Source organism: Schistocerca americana, chromosome 2 (assembly GCF_021461395.2).
Source record: "Schistocerca americana isolate TAMUIC-IGC-003095 chromosome 2, iqSchAmer2.1, whole genome shotgun sequence".
NCBI classification, from domain to species: domain Eukaryota; kingdom Metazoa; phylum Arthropoda; class Insecta; order Orthoptera; family Acrididae; genus Schistocerca; species Schistocerca americana.
Genome location: NC_060120.1, coordinates 452,730,518 through 452,736,529, shown reverse-complemented (window position 1 = coordinate 452,736,529; position 6,012 = coordinate 452,730,518).

Here is a 6,012-nt window from a genome sequence, read left to right as displayed (position 1 = left end):
CCCTATGGAGAGAACCTTCCATGAACTCAACATGTTTATCAGAACCTATATCCACCTACAACACACAAAACGTCCAGAATTAGTATCTTGATTCGAAAACATACACAACAATTTGCCACATCCGTCAACATACACACCTCATGAATTGTTATTCAATACTTCAGAGCCTAATGAATGGATAACACCACTGTCAAAAATACCACGCAATGATAAAAGTCACGATGATAAGATAAAGGACGTGATCAATAGCATGACCAGATGTGCTCATCAGCCTAAGGTACAGTACGACAAGACGATAAAGAAAATATTCCAGTATCAAGTAAACGACAGTTCTAATTGAAACCATCCTAAGTCTTCATCAATAACAAAGAAAAATAAGAAATGGCAAATGCTTTATACAAGACTGTACAAAATAGTGCAAATGCTTCACAATTTCAGCTACCTGATAGCGAATTTGAATAATGGGAGGATAAAAGGATTATACCCTCACAAAGACCTAAAGAGATTTATTGAATCTGGAACGATAGCATAAGTAATTTATTGTATTTTATGTCTAGTATGTAAGTTTTGGAAACATTTCAGTATATACACTCCTGGAAATTGAAATAAGAACACCGTGAATTCATTGTCCCAGGAAGGGGAAACTTTATTGACACATTCCTGGGGTCAGATACATCACATGATCACACTGACAGAACCACAGGCACATAGACACAGGCAACAGAGCATGCACAATGTCGGCACTAGTACAGTGTATATCCACCTTTCGCAGCAATGCAGGCTGCTATTCTTCCATGGAGATGATCGTAGAGATGCTGGATGTAGTCCTGTGGAACGGCTTGCCATGCCATTTCCAACTGGCGCCTCAGTTGGACCACCGTTCGTGCTGGACGTGCAGACCGCGTGAGACGACGCTTCATCCAGTCCCAAACATGCTCAATGGGGGACAGATCCGGAGATCTTGCTGGCCAGGGTAGTTGACTTACACCTTCTAGAGCACGTTGGGTGGCACGGGATACATGCGGACGTGCATTGTCCTGTTGGAACAGCAAGTTCCCTTGCCGGTCTAGGAATGGTAGAACGATGGGTTCGATGACGGTTTGGATGTACCGTGCACTATTCAGTGTCCCCTCGACGATCACTAGTGGTGTACGGCCAGTGTAGGAGATCGCTTCCCACACCATGATGCCGGGTGTTGGCCCTGTGTGCCTCGGTCGTATGCAGTCCTGATTGTGGCGCTCACCTGCACGGCGCCAAACACGCATACGACCATCATTGGCACCAAGGCAGAAGCGACTCTCATCGCTGAAGACGACACGTCTCCATTCGTCCCTCCATTCACGCCTGTCGCGACACCACTGGAGGCGGGCTGCACGATGTTGGGGCGTGAGCGGAAGACGGCCTAACGGTGTGCGGGACCATAGCCCAGCTTCATGGAGATGGTTGCGAATGGTCCTCGCCGATACCCCAGGAGCAACAGTGTCCCTAATTTGCTGGGAAGTGGCAGTGCGGTCCCCTACGGCACTGCATAGGATCCTACGGTCTTGGCGTGCATCCGTGCGTCGCTGCGGTCCGGTCCCAGGTCGACGGGCACGTGCACCTTCCGCCGACCACTGGCGACAACATCGATGTACTGTGGAGACCTCACGCCCCACGTGTTGAGCAATTCGGCGGCATGTCCACCCGGCCTCCCGCATGCCCACTATACGCCCTCGCTCAAAGTCCGTCAACTGCACATACGGTTCACGTCCACGCTGTCACGGCATGCTACCAGTGTTAAAGACTGCGATGGAGCTCCGTATGCCACGGCAAACTGGCTGACACTGACGGCGGCGGTGCACAAATGCTGCGCAGCTAGCGCCATTCGACGGCCAACACCGCGGTTCCTGGTGTGTCCGCTGTGCCGTGCGTGTGATCATTGCTTGTACAGCCCTCTCGCAGTGTCCGGAGCAAGTATGGTGGGTCTGACACACCGGTGTCAATGTGTTCTTTTTTCCATTTCCAGGAGTGTACTTCGTGTAGTATAAGAATTTTGCTTCGTGCTTGTGTTTAGTATGTAATAGGTGTGATGCATATGTAAATGAATGATTAACCCATCAACATTTAAATGAATATAGAGAAGATGAAATTAGCTTAGAACAATACCTGTAAATACGGTCTGTCTTTCAACCATTAGTAGAATTAGTAGGTGTAGAGTTTGATATGTGCCATGCTGAATATTTAATTAGTGAATGTAATGAATATTGCAATTTGTCATGGGAATAGTGACCACTAAATGAGAGATGTACGCATCATAATGATGTAAACACCATGTGACATCTATGATGCTGTATTGTAGAATCATCGGAACAGGACATTTGAGAGTATAGCCTAGCTCAATTTCAAATACCATTTCAAACATCATTGTAGGATACGCATTTACACTAATGGTTTGTGAAGCAAGAGCATGCGTAGCAGTCCTAATCATAACATGAATATATAATATGACAAATTTGTTACCAATAAGCATAAAAAATATTGCAAAGTCAGTCCAGAGTCCGTTGCGTGTATAATGTAAGAATTACCAGTATGAAAAAATTTAACAGGAAGTGAAAAATGCTCTGTAAAGTTGGTATAGGATATTTCTGTATATCACCAGATACTTGTGTCGCTACATAAACTCACAAACCAAGAATCATGTAATGCAATTTTGTCAAAGTCATGCTGTTAGCCGTACTAACAAGAACTGTAACAGTGTGTTGGTATTTGCGAAAGAAGTGTGAGCTTTGAGAACTGTATTGGTGATAAACTTGGAGGGTGAACACTTATGTGCTGTGCAACGTTAGCTGTACGAAGTACAAACATTGGCCAAATGTTTGTGTGCAGTGGAATAAAACACAAAACTGTGATCACTGTGTGTTTTGCAGACAATAATTTTAGTTTGGACGCTACCTTCAGTGCTCCAATAACATTAAGATGCTATGCACAGCGTAGTGGGACGTTAATGCAACGACTAAGGTGGGACAGCATCGGACACTGAGACTCTATGCGAATTAGTTGCATCAGAGATGTGAAGGGCTTAATCAGGCGCCGTATCTCCTGCAACATTCAGCACCAATTCGTGCAAGTAAACTAAAAATGACAAATGACAGAGCCTGTGCCTCGACGACGCAATATTGTACATTAATCCGTTCATACCCACAGCTGTAACATCTAATGATAAATTACACGACATATGTATATTTGTTGCATGCTTTGAGCGAGACAACATTCTCTCCCGTGCTGAGAACGCGAGCGAGCGGAGCGTAACCACACAACAGTGCTGACGCACCTGGCGGACAGAACAACGTCGGTCCGTGACTCGATTACTGACCGCCGGTTCCAGACAAGAGTGCAAGCAAGAAGACAACCGTTTCCGTCCGACGCTCCATAGCAACGGGCACGAGACATCATGATTGCGCAATACAACGCCTTCGACACTACCACGTGAAGAGAAATTCGCCAATTACAACCACCTTTAACATTACGAGAGACTCATAAAAGAACACATCTCAATAAAACTGAACATGTGGTACCTATGTATTTGTTCTTTTTCAAAAAAACTGTATGTGATTTATGTACCTGTAATGATAGAGTATGTATGGTCATTTGTATAATTAATGTAATGGGTGAAATCTACTAGGTCTACAGAGGTTTTTCTGGGGTATCCCTGCGGCCCGCGGCCAAATGGAAGAGCTTATTGTACTGTGTTTATCCCCAGCTATGACGTATGAAAGATACTAAATGAATAGACCTAAACGCACAAGACTGTGAGTGAAGTGAGCGGAGGTTATGAATGAACGACATAAAAGTGACACTTGTGGGCTACAAGGACCAAACATTTGGGAAGTGTGTTCCTTGTAGCCCAGGGGGCTGTATAGTGTCCCCTTTGAATGATTAAAGCCGATATATTTGAAGTAAATAATAAAAGGACTCTGAAAAATATTATATGGACATAAATGATAAATTAATTATGAAAATGTATTAAATTAGCTTCAAGGAAGGACTATATCGATTGGAATGTAATGAAAAGACATTATTTATATTAGATGAGATCGTAGTGCATAACGTTCTCGAAACTAACATTATTATCTTTTTCATTACATATAAGAGAAAAAAGATACTTAAAATCACTTCGAGTCAGATCATTTCTTCTGCTGTACGGTATGTAAGGTACGCTCGCTATTGTAAAGTGGTAGCTTTTGTTCTATTTGTTCTCGTACGTAGCGAATAATGCAAGTGTGTATTCTGTGCTTAGTGGAAATATATTTACAAAACGTGATGCATTGTGTTACTTAAAGAACCCATGCAAACAATTCTTCCTGAATTAATAATTGCAAGAAGTTATTTAGCATTTTTTTCAGTCTCTGCGAAGCGAGCAGCGCTGATCTTTGACTGGCAACAATTGGCCACCATTACGCGGCGTATTTAAATTTATTTTTTTGTGTAACATATCACAGCCGGAGCAGAAAGAATCATTTCAAGTTATTCAATTAACTAAACTGCAAAGCTTAACTAATTTTATTTCGTCAAAAAATACATACTTTCAAAGATATGATTTATTCTAGGTCAGCGAACTTAGCCTGCGTTACATTTCGCGATAATTTGAAACATAATTTAATATTTATGTTTGGCCATATAATAACCACAGAAAGGAAGGGATAATATAGACGCTACATAAGCAACACTGCAAACCGACATAGAAATATAGTTCGAAAATAAATGTTACAGACCCACAGCAAACATGGACTGGGATTGCCAGACAGAGAACTGAACCTCAGTCTTTCCTAATGCGATTGCATTTTGATGACCACTCGCCACTTTGCTCACTGAAAACAGTTCATTGTTCTTCTCCATTGGAGATTGTGTGCCAGATAGGGATTCGAATCTGGATGCCAGTCTGGGTATAGCTTGCTCTACTAAACAGTAAAAAAATATTATTCCTGATAGGACGTTGCTCGTTGTAGGCACATGGAACCCGAATGTTGCAAATTGGAAGTCTTACATGATGCTGAGAATGTCTCATTGACGTCACGGAACTGTTGTACGCTTCGCCTGTCAGACCATTCATTAGACATCAGTCAACATTATAGCTTAGTGAGACTGGTCAACATATGTCATTTTCGTTGCCTTTTGTTTTTGAGCCGTCAGTCTCTGAAATAGGGTAATAGGAAAAATGACCTTGAAGTATTAATCGGTTCTTTCAATTTGACACCCGTTATTGATTTTCCTACGCGGGTGGTAAAGGATAGCAGCTCACTGATAGATAACTTCTTTATAGACCAAGATAAGTTTAACCAGATAAATGCTCAGCCTGTTGAGAATGGTCTTTCTGATCATGGTGCACAGCTAGTTACAATATATGACATAGCTCCATTCAGCAATACTAAACAGTCCTCCAAAGTAGTACGTTCAGTCAACAGTTTAACAATTGCAAATTTCAGGGAAAGCCTACAGCAGTTAGACTGGGATGAGGTGTACCGTGAACCTGATGCCAATTTAAAATATAATTTATTTCATGACATTTTTGTAAATGCATTTGAAAACTGCTTCCCCAAGAAAATAGTTAAATATACTCATAAGAAACCTTGTAACAAACCATGGCTTACTAATGGTATAAAAATATCTTGTAACCAGAAAAGGGAAATGTATCTGACAGCAAGAAAGAGTAGTGACCCAGAAACTATCAAACATTATAAAAACTACTGTGTTATGTTAAGAAAAGTTATTAAAAAATCCAGAAGTATGTGTATCATGTCTGAAATCAGCAACTCTGATAATAAAATTAAAACAATTTGGAATATTATTAAAAGAGAAACAGGTCAACCAAGAGCACAGGAAGACAGTATTACCATCAAATTGAATGAAAACTTTACGGACAAAAAGTCAGAAGTTGAAAATATTTTTAATAATCATTTTCTAAATGTTGTGGATATAGTTGGATCCAGGTGTTCATTAGAAGATGCTAGGCTGTTAATGGAAGAGGCCATACCT